Source organism: Bombina bombina, chromosome 2 (genome assembly GCF_027579735.1).
Source record: "Bombina bombina isolate aBomBom1 chromosome 2, aBomBom1.pri, whole genome shotgun sequence".
Lineage (NCBI taxonomy): Eukaryota > Metazoa > Chordata > Amphibia > Anura > Bombinatoridae > Bombina > Bombina bombina.
The window spans coordinates 576,165,090-576,182,984 of NC_069500.1; positions in this window are offsets into that span (position 1 = coordinate 576,165,090).

The following is a 17,895-nucleotide window of genomic DNA, read 5'->3' on the forward strand; positions in this document are numbered from 1 at the left end:
TTGCAAAACTTCTAATTGCAATGAATCTGCATTAATTTATCTGCTAGAAAATTGTTATTTTATTATTCCCAAATTTGTCCACTAAAGAACTCCCTAAGTACTTTGTAGTAAATATAAAAATGAACTTTTTTTTCACTGACACTAGACACTGTCTAAGTAGTCTACTCTCTCTAGACTGACTGACTACTGTTCTTCTAGTCTAAATAAACTTAAACTGTCTGACTGACAGACTCACTCACTCTCTCTCTTCAACTTCAACCAACTGGTCTGTAGTGTAAAGTAAACTATTAACTATTATTAAATTATAAATAACTAATAAGCTGCAGGCCTGCAGCAAAAAAAATTAGGCTTTCTCCCTACCACCCTGCCTACTATAACTCGGAGTGACTCTAATCTATTCTCAGTCAGGTCAGGACAGCCAGCAGCAGCACTGCAGTTAAGTAACACAACAAGTTGTCAGTTGTCAACAACACAGACGTCTATCTGTATAGAGATTGCTTGCAAGTTGCAGCCAAGGCAGCCAAATAACAACTTCAGCAAGCAGCCTCACTATTAACATTTAATAGCTCTCTAACATTGCAACTTAGGACAGAACAGTAGAATTTAATGTACCACATACCACCTATTCGTTTTTTTAAATATTGATATGTTTTATGGACTTATGCTTCATGCACATATTTACACCAGGTGTACATGGTAGTTTGAGAAAGGAGCTGGACTTCTCAATATGGAATATATGCTTCCACCTCTAATATAGCATATCTGGTTGGATTAGCTGTGAAATCTCTTCCCTTTAGACAATTTTTAAGGGTTAGGAGAATTGTACCTGATGAGTCTTTAGTAAATGACAGACTAATGAAAATGGGTAAATTATTCACTGATAGGGGATACCCGAGGGACTTGATACAGGAAAATATGGATAAAGTCCAGGCTCTATCCAGACAACAGGTGTTGAGAGGTTCCACATCAGATAAAGAGAGAATGAGGAATAAGGATAGACTATTGTTTGTCACTCAGTTCAACAAACAGAGCAATCAGATTATGGGTATAATAAAAAAAACATTGGCATGCACTTAAGGAATGTAAACCTAAAATATCAAAGATAAGAGGGCGCATACTCTATATATACACTGTACTACTTCAAAAAACAACATACACAGCTCATTAAATATATGGCACTTGTATCTATTAGAAAGATGTGCAGAGTTGAAGATGAGGAGCCGCTGTGTTAAAACAATATTTCTTTATTTAACAAAAAGTAAAATCTGGGAAGCATCCCACAGTAATAGAAAGGCAGCGCACCACTGCTAACATGTTTCAGCCCTTTCGGCCGTAGTCATAGCATATAGTGCTACTTCACAGGTGTAGCTTAAAACAGGTAAAGTGTTACCTGATTGGCCATAAGTTAAAACAAAAACGCCTACTATTTTTAATTCTATAGACACATTAACACATTAATGCCGTGCAGGAAAATCTGGTATTGAGGGCCGAAACATGTTAGCAGTGGTGTGCTGCCTTTCTATTACTGTGGGATGCTTCCCAGATTTTACTTTTTGCTAAATAAAGAAATATTGTTTTAACACAGCGTCTCCTCATCTTCAACTCTGCACATCTTTCTACCAGATTTTGGAAACCGCTGTACCCGCCTGGTCGGGCTTTTGCAGTTAACCAGGTACCGGTACATTTCCCCTCCCTGAGTATACGTCACTCCTGACGTCTGTGGAACCTTACATCCGGATCATCGATCAGCGTGTAGCACACGCAGCCGGGCGATCAGCTGATTCAGCTGCCGAGTCGGATCTCGGCCCGTGATACACACGGATATTGCCTGGCTGTGGAGTAGGAAAGCTCTGATTTGACTGCTGCACAGATCTTCTATCAAGGTAATCTCCTGGTGGTAGGAGGAAGGGGGGAGAAGGATTGTATGTGTACCGGACCGGTTTAGGATTTAATCTGATAATTAAAAGGACTCTTTTGCAGTTGGGTATTAGCTGGCAATACCTAGGCAATACTGTATTGACTTTACTGCTACTGACTGGGACAATCACATTTACTTGTTTGTTTTTTATGGTTTTTTGATTATGGAAGCACCCACTAGTTCCACATTTTTTTCATTAATGCCTGCTGAAACAAGGTCTAATCCGGACTTTGATTGCAATAAAATATTTTCAGATGACAAGGGAGTATTGTCCCTAAGTACCTTATTTGATCTAATGGAGCTGTTGCTCTTTAAGGAAAACAAAGCTCAATGGGATATATGGACTTTTGAGAATTATATAAAAGCAAAGATGATTCCCAGGGGACTTAGGATATACAAATTTCCTACTTTTAAAGTAGACCCTAAGGACCAGGACTTTATGAACTCCTGGAATGAAGGTAATCTCCTGGTGGTAGGAGGAAGGGGGGAGAGGGATTGTATGTGTACCGGACCGGTTTAGGATTTAATCTGATAATTAAAAGGACTCTTGAAGTTTGCCTATTTCACTTTGTCACTTTACTTGTATCTATTAACATACAATTATATCAAAGTCCCATGTTGAAAGTCCCTATGATAGTGCAAAAAATCAGGTATGTCCTCAGTGTGAATAATGGCAGCACTCCTCTTCACAGAAGATACTGGAAAAACTGTAAAATAGAAGAAAGAGAGGGGCGCCTCATGTGTAGAATCACCAAATCAAAAAAGCCAAAGCTTATGCACTCGAGCCAAATTGGTACTCACATTTACAATAAGCACCCGATGTGCTAATGGAAGCAGACTGACATAATATGGTGTGTCAGTACACCCACTCCAGGATATCCCCGCCAGGTGTGTCTGTAATGGAGAGTCAAGACAACAAAGGAACCCACATGTGCAGATCAACCAAATAGATGGAACAATGGAGATAATTATGCCAAATGGGTACTCACAATGTCCAATAGCACACGTATGTGCTGGTAGATGCAGACTGATAATTTTAGGTTAGGGTGTAACAGCTTACCCACTCCAGGTGTTACCAATGATATGGTCTAAAAACAGGATAAATGCACAATCAGCCCAATATTGGGAAATGAGAGGTAAGGTAGAAACCACTATACTTGTGTTATAGTAAAAAACATTTTTATTAAAAGACTGAAAACAAAAATTTAAATTAAAAATTCAAATATTAAAATAATATAATAACAACAAGTAGTGGTCAAGGGGATATACCCTCTCAATCTTTTAATAAAAATGTTTTTTACTATAACACAAGTATAGTGGTTTCTATCTTACCTCTCATTTCCCAATATTGGGTTGTTTGTGCATTTATCCTGTTTTTGGACCATGTCATTGGTAACACCTGAAATGGGTGAGCTGATACGCCCTAACCTAAAGTTATCAGTCTGCATAGGTGTGCTATTGGACATTGTGAGTACCCATTTGGCATAATTATCTCCATTGTTCCATCTATTTGGTTGATCTGCACATGTGGTTTCCTTTGTTGTCTTGACTCTCCATTACAGACATACCTGGCGGGGTTATCCTGGAGTGGGTGTACTGACACACCATATTATGTCAGTATGTTTCCATTAGCACATTGGGGTACTTATTTTAAATGTGAGTACCAATTTGGCTCGAGTGCATAAGCTTTGGCTTTTTTGATTTGGTGATTCTACACATGAGGCGCCCCTCTCTTTCTTCTATTTTACAGGAATGTAAACCTTCAGTTTTGAAATTCCAGGATATGCCAATACAGGCATACAGGAGGGGTTCCTCTCTTAGGGACCAACTAGTCAGGACTGATATAGGTACCACTAGGGGTGATAAAACTGGTTATATCACCAATAAGAATAAGGGTTCTTATCCGTGCCTGGGTTGCTTCAGTTGTAGTAACATGGTTAAAGGCAAACATTTCTATCATACCCATTCAGGAAAGAAATTTGAGATAAATTATTACTTCACATGTCTTTAGACCGCTGCTTCATAACTTCTTGATAACTAATCCAGCTTCCTCCAATCTTGGCTTTCCCCCCAAGGGAGTCATTGCCTGAGGCCATGCCGTGATTGGAGGAAGCCGGATTAGTCATTGATGATGTGTAAAGAGAGGATCTCCGGGTGGGTGAAGCTTCTCTGGCTGTGAGAAGAACAAAGGTAAGTTTTTAATCAAAACAGCTGCTTTCTAAACTTTGATGAATGAAAGTGCCCCTGTTTTTAATAGAATTTTTTAAAAACCGGCTTTCATTCATCAAAGTTTACCTTCACTTTAAGTTCAACTTTTAATACCATCACCCCAGAGCTCTTCTTACCCAAATTATCTAAGCTCTCTGTTGCCACATCCACCTGCCAGTGGATATTCAATGTCCTAAAAGACAGGCGCAGTGGTGATGAGTCTGCTTACAGACATAAAGTTCATTGGATGGCTTTCTGGTGCAGTAAAAATTATTTAGAGCTAAAACACTTTAACAGTGGAGATGATAGTGGACCTTAGGAGGAACACAATAGCACTTCCTCCCCTCACCATACTTAGTAATATTGTAGCTGCTGTAGTGTCCATCAGGTTCTTGGGCTCTACCATGTCACAAGATCTAAAGTGAAAGCCTCCAATTGATTCTGTACTGAAAAAGTCCCAACAGAGGCAGTATTTTCTTTGCGAATTGAAGAAGTTCAATCCATCACAGGAGAGTCTGACTCGGTTTTACACAGCTGTAATTGAATCCGTTCTGTCCACTTCACTAATTGTCTGGTTTGGATCCGCTACCTAAACTGATATTAGGAGATTACAACGAACAGTTTGGACTGCTGAGAGGATTATTAACAAACAGTTACCGGTATCAGCGCTTGGGTCCTGGTAGTTTGTAATATTTGAAGAAAGAGAAGCCGGTTGAGGTTGTTCTGAGATAGTAAGTGAAAAAGCCGCAGGCTGGCTGGTATGAGCAAACCAGCTGATGGTCCCGGAACCTCTGCTGTTCAGATCCGGATGTGCTGCTGCCCATAGTGGAAGGTGTGTGCTCTCAGGTTACACCCAATCAGGAACAGGAACTAGGACAGAATAGAAGACAGGCGCAGCCCAATTCAAGTGCAGGGTAATTTATTTGGACATATGTGCAAGTACACAATACATACTCACAAACGTTTAGAAGATAAAACAGCAAAATGGGTTAAAATGATCCCTCCAGTAAGGTAATCGATTTCACAGCCCAGGCACGAACATCTCAGTCGGAGTGAGAGGTGCTGGAACTAAAATTACTCCTGGTGGTGTAAAACAAATGACTCTATGTATGTTTCGTCTGAGTTCGCTCAGACTTTATCAAGAGTATAATCAAAAAATGACAATAAGCTAAATGCATCACAGGGCTCAGACCAACTTTATAAAAGAGCCACTGTGGGTGGAAGAAAGGATTCTCAGCCAATCAGTGATCCTGCTGTGTATGCAAGCTGATCATGAAAGGCTGAGTCAAATAATAATTAAACAAGGTCCTGATTGTTACTGCTATTGTACATACTGACTCATAAAAAAAAAAAAAATATTTAAAATGTATGTTAATACCTGTACCAACTGTATCAGAATGATAGTTTTTTTTAAAAAATTCTTGATAAAAGCATCTCTAAAAACGCCTAAAAGGATACATAAGACTTGCCTAATAAAAAATATTTAAATATTTAAATATTTAAAGGAATATCCCTTGGCCCTGAGTGGTGGCGGTAGATATTAAAAGTTAAAAATTGGAAATTGAACGTCACATGAAAGCTTGTAAGTCTAGATCCACATTAAGACCGTGAGGCTGCATGGAGTCAAGTTGGTAAATCCAATATGACTCCCTGCATCTCAATGTGAGGAGTCTATTAGGAAATTTGTTTGCTGGAATCCAGTCTATTATTTGTATTTTTAAAGAACTGGGGTCTTTATTGTGGTGCAGCCTAAAGTGTTCTGATACACTATGTGTGGTTAGACCTATCTTTATGTTATTAACATGCTCACTAAGTCTAGTGCGTACATTCCTTTTCGTTCTACCAATATAGATCAGGTTGCATTTGCAACTGAGAAGATAAACGGCGTAATTGGTGCCGCAATTACATTTATATTTCATTTTAAATGATTTAGATCCATTGTAATATATAAAGGAATTCCCCGTTTTAATGTAACTACACATTCTACACCTACTCACCCCACATCTATATGTTCCTGGTTTTTGTTCCAGCCAGGTTGTTGGTGCAATTTTGTCTCTTGGGGCAGTGCGTAATTTGGTGGGAGCTAGAATATTTTTCAGATCTCTGTTTTTTCTAAAAGTTACTAACGGGGTTTTGTATAAGGTAGCTCCTAAAATAGGGTCCACTTTTAATATTCCCCAATGTTTTTTTAAAACATTTTGAATGTCTCTGCTGCCTTGATTATATGTGGTGACAAACCTGACTTCCCTACTTGGATTGTTAATATTCTGTTTGGCCCTATTTTTAGGTTGTAGAATATTTGTTCTATCCATAATTCTGACCCTTTCTTTTGATTTTTGTAAAACTTTCGGATCATAGCCTTTCTCCCTGAACATGTTATCCAAAATTGCTTCCTCTCTGTAGTAGTCAGTGTCTTTGGTGCAGTTTCTTTTAATCCGCTGGTACTGACCTAGCGGGATATTAGTTTTCCACCTTGGTAGGTGGCCACTTTTTGCGTTCAAAAACCCATTTTTGTCAGTGGGTTTGTGGTAGTTGGAAACTGCTATTTTCTGATTCTCATCCACAAATAGCACTAAGTCTAGTAATTCTACTTTTTGTTTGTCTATTTTGGAAGTAAATTTGAGATTGTAAATATTGTTGTTCATGTGGTTCAGCAGTTCCCCACAGCTAGTTTCTGACCCCCTCCAAATCATAACGATATCATCTATATACCGATGGTACTTGATTAGATTACTGCTGTGGGGATTGTTGGCCCAAATGTATTTAGATTCAAAATTGTCCATATAAATATTGGCATACGATGGGGCAAATGTAGTCCCCATCGCAGTCCCTTGTATTCGACAGAAAAAATGTTTTTCGAAAACAAAATAATTATGATTCAATATGAATCTGATACCCATTAAAATGAAGTCTAAGTGTTTTTGAGAAAAATTTGCATTTTGTAGTGTTTCCTGTACCGCATTGACTCCTGAGTCATGGGGGATGCAAGTGTACAAGGAGGACACGTCACATGTTATCCAAATATAATCATCTTGCCACTCAAATACCTCAAAGTTGTTGATGGTGTGTAGAGTATCTCTCAGGTAGGCCTTAGTTTCTTTAACAAGGGGTTGGAGATAATGATCGATATAGGTTGAAAGATTATTGGTAAGGGAACCTATACCTGATATGATTGGCCTACCGGGAGGTGCTACTAAGGTTTTGTGCACCTTAGGCAGGTGGTAGAAAGTGGGTATTGATGGATGTAATTCCATTAAATAATTAAATTCATCATTGTTTAAAATGTCGTTATTTTTTGCATCCTTCAAGATAGAAAAAAGTTCTTTTTTATATTTTTGAGTGGGGTCAAAATGTAATTTTTTATAGGTTTGGGTGTCACTAAGGATATTATTAGCCTCCTGAAGGTAGTCGCATCTATCTTGTACAACGACACCTCCTCCCTTATCCGCTGCTCTTATTATGATATTATTATTTTTTTGAAGTGATTTTAAAGTATTTCTTTCCTGTGTAGAAAGATTGTCATTGTATTTGGTTACCCAAGTTTTATTTTTAGTTTCCCATAATTTTTTTAAATCACTACAGACTAGTCTGTTAAAGGTGCTGATGTATTTACCCTGGGCTGAATATGGGTAAAAACTAGATTTCCTCTTTAAGTTACTATGCTCAATTGAGTCATTAGACTCATGAATAGAAAGATCCCCAAGGTTTTGATCCTCTGAGGTTGTAGGGTATGAATCTGTGCCATCTTGTTGCAATTCATTAAGGACCCCTATAGTTTTATAGTCGTTCTCATTAAAACTAATCTGTACTGGATTATATACTTTTGGGGCACTTTTAATAAAGTATCTTTTCAGTGTAAGATTACGAATATACTTTTGTATATCTATATATGTCTGAAACTTATCTGGTGCTGATTTGGGGGCAAAGTTCAGCCCTTTAGCTAGAAGATTGACTTCATTGTCACTAAGAGTTATGCTTGACAAATTAAAGATATTAGCCTTATTTCTCTCTATCTCATCCTTTTTGGATTTAAGTCTCTGGACCTTTCTCCCCCCTCTACATCCCCGCTTTCTCTCCTTCTTTTTCCAGGAGTGACTTTTAAATGTTGGAAATTTCTGTTTTCTGTTTCTTTTAAATTTTGAAGCTTTGTTGTTGGGGGGATGGCCAGATCTAAAAAACCCAATTCATGATTATTATTGAAAGTGGGTTCACCATTGGTATAATGGGATATATGAGGGTAAATAGATAGTAGTAGTAGATGGCGCTGGTCTATTGAGTGATTTTCTCTAGTAAGTGAAGAGAAAAAAGGCTTGATGCATATATTGAAGCCAATTAATATGGGTGCAGTATACTCACTTCATAAGATGAATCTTTACAGCTGAAAGGGAACGTAGCGTCAGATGGCAAGAGTCCACAGGTTCCTGGAGTCAAATATTGAATTTTCAGGTTTATCCAAAAGTGGACTATAAATGAATAGAGACCCAATTGACAAAAGTATCCAGTGTATAATTGAAAAAATGTAGTAACTTACTCCATAAATAAGGAGATTCCAGCTCAGCACAGCAAAACAAGATCTTGACAATCTTTCAACAAAGGATAAAAGGTTTTATTTGCTCAATGCATTTCAACGTATTACACGTCTTTATCAAGAGCATACATTAAAACAAGTAAAACAGGTAAGTAAAAAAAATTTCTGTCAAATACAAGGGACTGCGATGGGGACTACATTTGCCCCATCGTATGCCAATATTTATATGGACAATTTTGAATCTAAATACATTTGGGCCAACAATCCCCACAGCAGTAATCTTATCAAGTACCATCGGTATATAGATGATATCGTTATGATTTGGAGGGGGTCAGAAACTAGCTGTGGGGAACTGCTGAACCACATGAACAACAATATTTACAATCTCAAATTTACTTCCAAAATAGACAAATAAAAAGTAGAATTCCTAGACTTAGTGCTATTTGTGGATGAGAATCAGAAAATAGCAGTTTCCAACTACCACAAACCCACTGACAAAAATGGGTTTTTGAACACAAAAAGTGGCCACCTACCAAGGTGGAAAACTAATATCCCGCTAGGTCAGTAACAGCGGATTAAAAGGAACTGCACCAAAGACACTGACTACTACAGAGAGGAAGAAATTTTGGATAACAGGTTCAGGGAGAAAGGCTATGATCCGAAAGTTTTACAAAAAGCAAAAGAAAGGGTCAGAATTATGGATAGAACAAATATTCTACAACCTAAAAATAGGGCCAAACAGAATATTAACAATCCAAGTAGGGAAGTCAGGTTTGTCACCACATATAATCAAGGCAGCAGAGACATTCAAAATGTTTTAAAAAAACATTGGGGAATATTAAAAGTGGACCCTATTTTAGGAGCTACCTTATACAAAACCCCGTTAGTAACTTTTAGAAAAAACAGAGATCTGAAAAATATTCTAGCTCCCACCAAATTACGCACAGCCCCAAGAGACAAAATTGCACCAACAACCTGGCTGGAACAGAAACCAGGAACATATAGATGTGGGGTGAGTAGGTGAGGAATGTGTAGTTACATTAAAACGGGGAATTCCTTAAATTACAATGGATCTAAATAATTTAAAATTAAATATAAATGTAATTGCGGCACCAATTATGCCATTTATCTTCTCAGTTGCAAATGCAACCTGATCTATATTGGTAGAACGAAAAGGAATGTATGCACTAGACTTAGTGAGCATGTTAATAACATCAAGATAGGTCTAACCACACATAGTGTATCAGAACACTTTAGGCTGCACCACAAAAAAGACCCCAGTTCTTTAAAAATACAAATAATAGACTGGATTCCAGCAAACAAATTTCCTAATAGACTCCTCACATTGAGACGCAGGGAGTCATAATGGATTTACCAACTTGACTCCATGCAGCCTCACGGTCTTAACGTGGATCTAGATTTACAAGCTTTCATGTGACGTTCAATTTCCAATTTTTAACTTTTAATATCTACCGCCACCACTCAGGGCCAAGGGATATTCCTTTAAATATTTAAATATTTTTTATTAGGCAAGTCTTATGTATCCTTTTAGGCGTTTTTAGCGATGCTTTTATCAAGAATTTTTAAAAAAAACTATCATTCTGATACAGTTGGTACAGGTATTAACATACATTTTAAATATTTTTTTATTTTTTTTTGTGAGTCAGTATGTACAATAGCAGTAATAATCAGGACCTTGTTTAATTGTTATTTGACTCAGCCTTTCATGATCAGCTTGCATACACAGCAGGATCACTAATTGGCTGAGAGTCCTTTCTTCCACCCACAGTGGCTCTTTTATAAAGCTGATCTGAGCCCTGTGATGCATTCAGCTTATTGTCATTTTTTGATTATACTCTTGATAAAGTCTGAGCGAACTCAGACGAAACGTACGCAGAGTCATTTGTTTTACACCACCAGGAGTAATTATAGTTCCAGCACCTCTCACCCAGACTTGGTATTATCTGACTGAGATGTTCGTGCCTGGGCTGTGAATTCGATTACCTTACTGGAGGGATCATTTTAACCCATTTTGCTGTTTTATCTTCTAAACGTTTGTGAGTATGTATTGTGTACTTGCACATATGTCCAAATAAATTACCCTGCACTTGAATTGGGCTGCGCCTGTCTTCTATTCTGTCCTGAGAGGATTATTGGTGTTCACCATGATCTGTACTCTTCTAAAATGAGAAAGAGGACTAGCAAAATCATTAGTGACTCCTCTCATCCTGGCCACAACATCTTTTAATTGTTGCTTTCTGAAAGGCATCTGAAAGCACTGAGAACTAGAACATCTAGGAACAGGAGCAGCTTTTTTCCACAGGCCATTTACCTTATGAATTAGTCTACCTCTATGGTTCCTTGTGATGGAACACTACCATTGCTAGTGCAATCATTGCATTTTTTTGCACTTGTGTACTAACTTTTTAATTATTTATATGCTATGGTATTGTATGCAAAACATGGAAGCTCATTTACCAAGGCAAATTCCTTGTGTGTGCATGCACATTTGCCAATAAAACGATTTTGAACTGAACATTAACAAAAAACACATTTTGTTTTTACATTGAAAAATGCTTTGAAACAGCCAGTGCATGCCATTTGAAATAAGCCACAGTGCATTTTAAAAAAAATCAAGTCAGTTGCCTTCACACCTAAATATTCTGGGATCTTGGCACTGTGAGGCTTTCTCCATTGTTTCTCTCCTAGAGTAGCTAAAGGTTCAGAACCAATAGTGTGTTAAATCTGTCAAAACAGAAATGCTTACAAACATTATGCAGAAAGTCATTATTCTCAGACAAAATAGTGCAACCATCAGCTCCTCTTGTTGATAGATGAGTAGATAGGAGCTCACTGGTTATATAAATTGTTGGGAAATACAACAGCATGTACTGTTTCACATGTATGAACAACATTTATGCTGTAGATGGCGCTGTTAATTTCAGATTACTAATTGTTTATATCTGTGAATTTGTTAATCCACTAACAGGAAGGAAGTTGTGTTCTTTTTTTCTCTATTGTTTATCCTCTCTGTTTTACATCTGTATCAGTAAAGCCTAATGCAGTATTCCTAAAAGCTTCCAGTGTCTTTTTGATACATAACCAACATAAATAATATTATAAATTACATTTGAAATATTTAATGCTGTTCTGTGTACACTGCAAACACAAGGATCTAGACATAAAGTTTCCATGATACTTTGCAGCTTTATATATATATTGGTAGGGATAATCCCGAATTTAGAAAGAAATGGTGTTATATCTTGAACAAATGTTCATTTGATTTAATTTTATTAGTAATTGAAGAGGTTACATCCATTCTATCAAAAGTTAAAGCAGAAATCCAACAGTTTGAAACAACACATACAACAGTACTTGCCAATGACCAACAGGAGAATTGGTTATCTAAAATTAACACACAGATTGAAAAGTATAAGAATGACTTGATATCATTTAAAAATAGAAAATTGGAGGCTGTTAAGTCAGATTACACCCAAGGTAAGGTATATAAGTGGCTCACTGGTACTAGGGAGATCCAACCAAAAAGAAGACAACGTGAAAGGCGTGTGCGGTTTGATACGATAGATACCAGTGGAGCAGAGTCCACAGATACTGAGAGAACATATGGTAATAGAGCATACACTTCTTCCAGTCCAGTGGACACTCTTGATCAATACGATGTACAATCCACCCCTCAACATTTTTTAGGGGTCACAACACGTTCACGGGGAGCAGACACTCTAGACCCCATATCAGGCGGGCGGGCACTAAGACACAGACCCCCAAGGAGGGGGAGACGAAGGATGCAATAATTAATTTAAGCTCCCATGTTCTGTCAGCTGATGAAGTACAACTGCTTAATAAAGGACTTTCATTTGTCCCCAGTACAATTACTACTGAATATGAACAGAAAGTAGACATTCATAAGCTGAACAGAACATTGAAACTTAAGGAGTTTTTTCAAAATACTAAGACTGAGAATATTAAAACTCCCATTGAACGCAATTGTCATATACAAAGTACTTTTGAACCTGCAAATTGCAGTGCCAGCACTAAGACTTTCATACGCATGGTCTCTCAAGACCTAGACAAAGAAAGGGCACATACCACTTGGACACATAATCTCACTCCATCAGAAAGAAAGGCTATCACTACATTACAAAAAGACACCTCCCTTGTTATTAGACCAGCGGACAAGGGAGGAGCCATTGTACTCCTGGACTATGACTACTATAGAGAGGACATTACAACTCAACTTTCTGACATAACAACATATAACACCCTGGGGTCTGATCCAACTGGCATTTTCAAAAAACAACTGGATGATCTCTTATGTATGGGATATGAACAGGGCTTTATCTCTGAACACATACTGAAATTTTGTACCACTGCCCATCCCAAGATACCCATACTATACACAATCCCGAAAGTGCATAAAAATGCAGAGAGACCTCCAGGACGCCCCATAGTGTCTACTGTGAATTCCCTATGCCAACCGGTGTCGCAGTTTATTGATCTGCTGTTACAGCTGATTGTTAAGGGAACACGGTCCTTTTTGCTAGACACTAGCGAATTTATTAGATTGTTGGGGTCTGTTCACGTCCAGCCGGAGGATATTTTGGTCACCATGGACGTGAACAGCCTCTACACAATCATTCCTCATATAGAAGGACAGGAGGCAGTGAAAGCACATCTAGTGAATAACCCCCTATACGAGGGACCGCCTATTGAATTCTTACTGGCATTGATCAATTTCTCTCTTAGTAAGAATTATTTCAGATTCAAGGACAATTTTTTTCTGCAAATAGCAGGTACAGCCATGGGGTCATCCATGGCCCCCTCATATGCGAACCTATTCATGTCCCACTTTGAGAATCTGTACCTATGGGGTAAATGTGACTCATCTATCATTTTCTACCGTAGGTTCATAGATGATATTTTTTTGATCTGGAGAGGGGGCATGGATGAACTCCATGGCTGGTTTGATCTGTTTAACAACACACCAACCACGGTTCGGTTCAAAATGTGTGCTGATTTACACTCCATCAATTTTCTTGATCTTAAGGTGTATAAAACGGCACAGGGACTGGGGTGCACACTATTTAGCAAACCTACAGACAGGAATTCCCTGTTGAGATCAGATAGTTGCCATCCCCCAGCACTCCTGAAGGGTATATTAAAATCACAATTAATCAGGACAGTGAGGAACAACTCTGATCCTATGAAGGGAGCCTCCCAGTTGTTGGAAATGGGTGCAAAATTTGCTGAGAGAGGGTATAAGTCACAAGACATCAAACAGATGATGGAAGAAGTATCACAATATACACAAACACAACTGTTAACAAAAAAACAGAGACAAACCACAGATGAAAAACTCATAATGGCTACCACATTTTCTCCCAGTACTAGAAAAGTGGGATCGATTCTAAGAACACATTGGCCGATTGTGGCATCTGACCCAAAGCTACGCTTTAGTAACCACCTTACACCTATGGTGAGATACAGGAGGGGCACAAACCTGCGGGACCTACTGGTCAAAACGGACCCAAGGGCAAGCTACAGATCCATGACATATACTAACATCAAGGGATCGTACAGATGTTTGGGGTGCACCACCTGTAATGGTCTTATGAACACGAAGATATTCCATCACCCACACACCAATCGACAATTCAATATTCGTCACTCTATTACCTGTACAACAACATTTGTCGTATATCTGTTGGTGTGTCCTTGTTCTCGCTTTTATGTCGGCAAGACGACGGGCACCCTCAGAGAAAGAATGGCAAATCATCGTCATGCTACCCGGGCAGCTTTGAAGTCTGGAGATTCAGACCAACCTGTGGCCAGGCATTGTGCACAACATAAACATCCAGTGGCATCAATAAGATACACACTCATCGATCATGTCCCCCCTTTGGACAGAAGTGGGGACAGGGGCAAGATACTCCTACAGCGGGAAGCACAGTGGATGTACCAATTGGGCACGGTACACCCGGGTGGACTTAACACAACTCCCGATTTCAAAGCCTTATTGTAATGTGGCATTAAATTGTGATACATTCTAAGGGTACGGTACCTAGACTACTATGACTCTGTGAGTTCTGGGCTCGACTGATCCCGTTATGGGGGGTGGACTTGCTCAGATACACTCACAGCACCAGGTATGGGGGACTTTGGCACTTCCAGTTCCTGAGTGGAAGTCAGGTAGTGGTGCCTTGGAGTTACCATGCACTGCTAAACACACATAGCCATTCCATCATAACAAGGCTCACTGAATTGGTTAAACATCCATGTAGCATACAACGAATGCCCTATAAAACCATATGGAGTGTATCAAATCCAGCAAAGATGTAAAGATTATGTAAAGAAGTAAAGATACGATGTTGTTCCTAGAACAGTTACAAGAGGCAGTAGAGTGATACAATATGGAAAAAATATGTGAAATAATATCCTGAAGAGATATGGGAGTAATACAAAACCACAGTCGGGTCTGTGACAAGGACATGATACATCCTGGGAATTATAGAGCCATACCATCACCCAGAGGGACTTTGCATTGAATGCAGGAACCATAATTTATGTTTATTTTAATTTTTATTTCCTTTTTTTTGTGATCCTTATTGAAGTAGCAATATTCAATAAGGGGTTAAGTGTGGAATGTGTGGTAACATTGTTTTTAGCAAACTAAGGTTCATGGAATGAATGACCTAGTTACAGCTAGCTAGTCAACTATAACTGGGGGGATTCTATCATTGGGTTGCCTATTGATATAACTAGGAGTTTACAAAGCTTAGGGTTCTTACACATCATTTATAATTATATGATTAGGGATCTCCTACCCTCAATATACCCAATATACATTATCACCCTGGAAAGTGGGTATACATTGCAATCCTGAGGAATATGTCCGCATTATGTAGGTGTAATCTAGCAATCTTTAAAGGTATTCCTCACCCAAAAGAAGTAGGGATGACATTTTAATGCAGCAGTGTATAACTTTAAATTTTCAGCTTAAATTTAAAACTACACGCTACTAAAGTAAGCAATGTATTTTATTATTTTTTTTATTTTCTTAAACACATATGTGTATGATTAAATATTGCACTGTTCAAAGTTCATAGGTTACTACACGAATTTATGACAAACAGCTTTTGAATAAGTCTTTTCAGTCTGCGAGTGGGGCACGATTTGTGTATATAGGTTGCCATGGCAACGCACAACCAGTTGTGGAATAACACTTATTTGCGGCACAGGCTCTGATTTTTCAGATTAGTAGTATCTGCACTCACACATGTTGTTATTAGGTAACACCCTGTGGACACGCTTTGAAATTTTTGTTTCACTTTACACAATTCATTGTATTAATATCGTCAATATTATTAACAATTTTTGTCTTCCGGGAAGTGATGTTGCACACCACTTCCGGTTCTTATCGCCGGTGGAACGCAGTATGCGTTCCAATATCGGCAGTTTGGCGCCAAGGGAAAGGGGAATGGTTTTGAATGTTAATTGTAAGTATGACACTATTTATTTTGTGTTTTGTGTTTAATTCACTATGCTGATGAAGGAGGCAAGTCCTCCGAAAACGTTACATCAATAAAGTAACTTTTGCTGTGAAAGACCTGAGAGTGCACTTCATTTTGGCTACTATATATATATATATATATATATATATATATATATATATATATATATATATATATATATATTAAAAGAAAGATTGGGTAGCACTGTTTAACTACCTGACCCTCTGAGCAAATACAGGTGGCCCTCGTTTTACAACGGTTCAATTTACACCGTTTCAGAATAACAACCTTTTTTTCCAGTCATGTGACTGCTATTGAAAAGCATTGAGAAGCAGTGCATTTATTAACCCCTTAATGACCACAGCACTTTTCCATTTTCTGTCTGTTTGGGACCAAGGCTATTTTTATATTTTTGCGGTGTTTGTGTTTAGCTGTAATTTTCCTCTTACTCATTTACTGTACCCACACATATTATATACCATTTTTCTCACCATTAAATGGACTTTCAAAATCTACCATTGTTTTCATCATATCTTATAATTTGCTATAAAAAAAAAATACAAAATATGATGAAAAAATGGAAAAAAACACACTTTTTCTAACTTTGACCCCCAAAATATGTTACACATCTACAACCACCAAAAAACACCCATGCTAAATAGTTTCTAAATTTTGTCCTGAGTTTAGAAATACCCAATGTTTACATGTTCTTTGCTTTTTTTGCAAGTTATAAGGCAATAAATACAAGTAGCACTTTGCTATTTCCAAACCACTTTTTTTCAAAATTAGCGTTAGTTACATTGGGACACTGATATCTGTCTGGAATCCCTGAATATCCATTGACATGTATATATATTTATTTAGGAGACATCCCAAAGTATTGATCTAGACCCATTTTGGCATATTTCATGCCACCATTTCACCGCCAAATGCGATCAAATAAAAAAAATTGTTCACTTTTTCACAAATTTTTTCACAAACTTTAGGTTTCTCACTGAAATTATTTACAAACAACTTGTGCAATTATTGCACAAATGGTTTTAAATGCTTCTCTGGGATCCCCTTTCTTTAGAAATAGCAGACATGTATGGCTTTGGCGTTGCTTTTTGGTAATTAGAAGGCTGCTAAATGCCACTGTGCACCACATGTGTATTATGCCCAGCAGAGAATGGGTTAATTAGGGAGTATGTAGGGAGCTTCTAGGGTTAATTTTAGCTGTAGTATAGTGTAGTAGACAACCCCAAGTATTGATCTAGGCCCATTTTGGTATATTTCATGCCACCATTTCACCGCCAAATGCGATAAAATTAAAAAAAACGTAAACTTTTTCACAATTTTAGGTTTCTCACTGAAATTATTTACAAACAGCTTGTGCAATTATGGCACAAATGGTTGTAAATACTTCTCTGGGATCCCCTTTCTTTAGAAATAGCAGACATGTATGGCTTTGGCGTTGCTTTTTGGTAATTAGAAGGCCGCTAAATGCTGCTGCGCACCACACGTGTATTATGCCCAGCAGTGAAGGGGTTAATTAGGTAGTTTGTAGTGAGTTTGCAGGGTTAATTTTAGCTTTAGTGTAGAGATCAGCCTCCCACCTGACACATCACACCCCCTGATCTCTCCCAAACGGCTCCCTTCCCTCCCCCACCCCACAATTGTCCCCGCCATCTTAAGTACTGGCAGAAAGTCTGCCAGTACTAAAATAAAAGGCA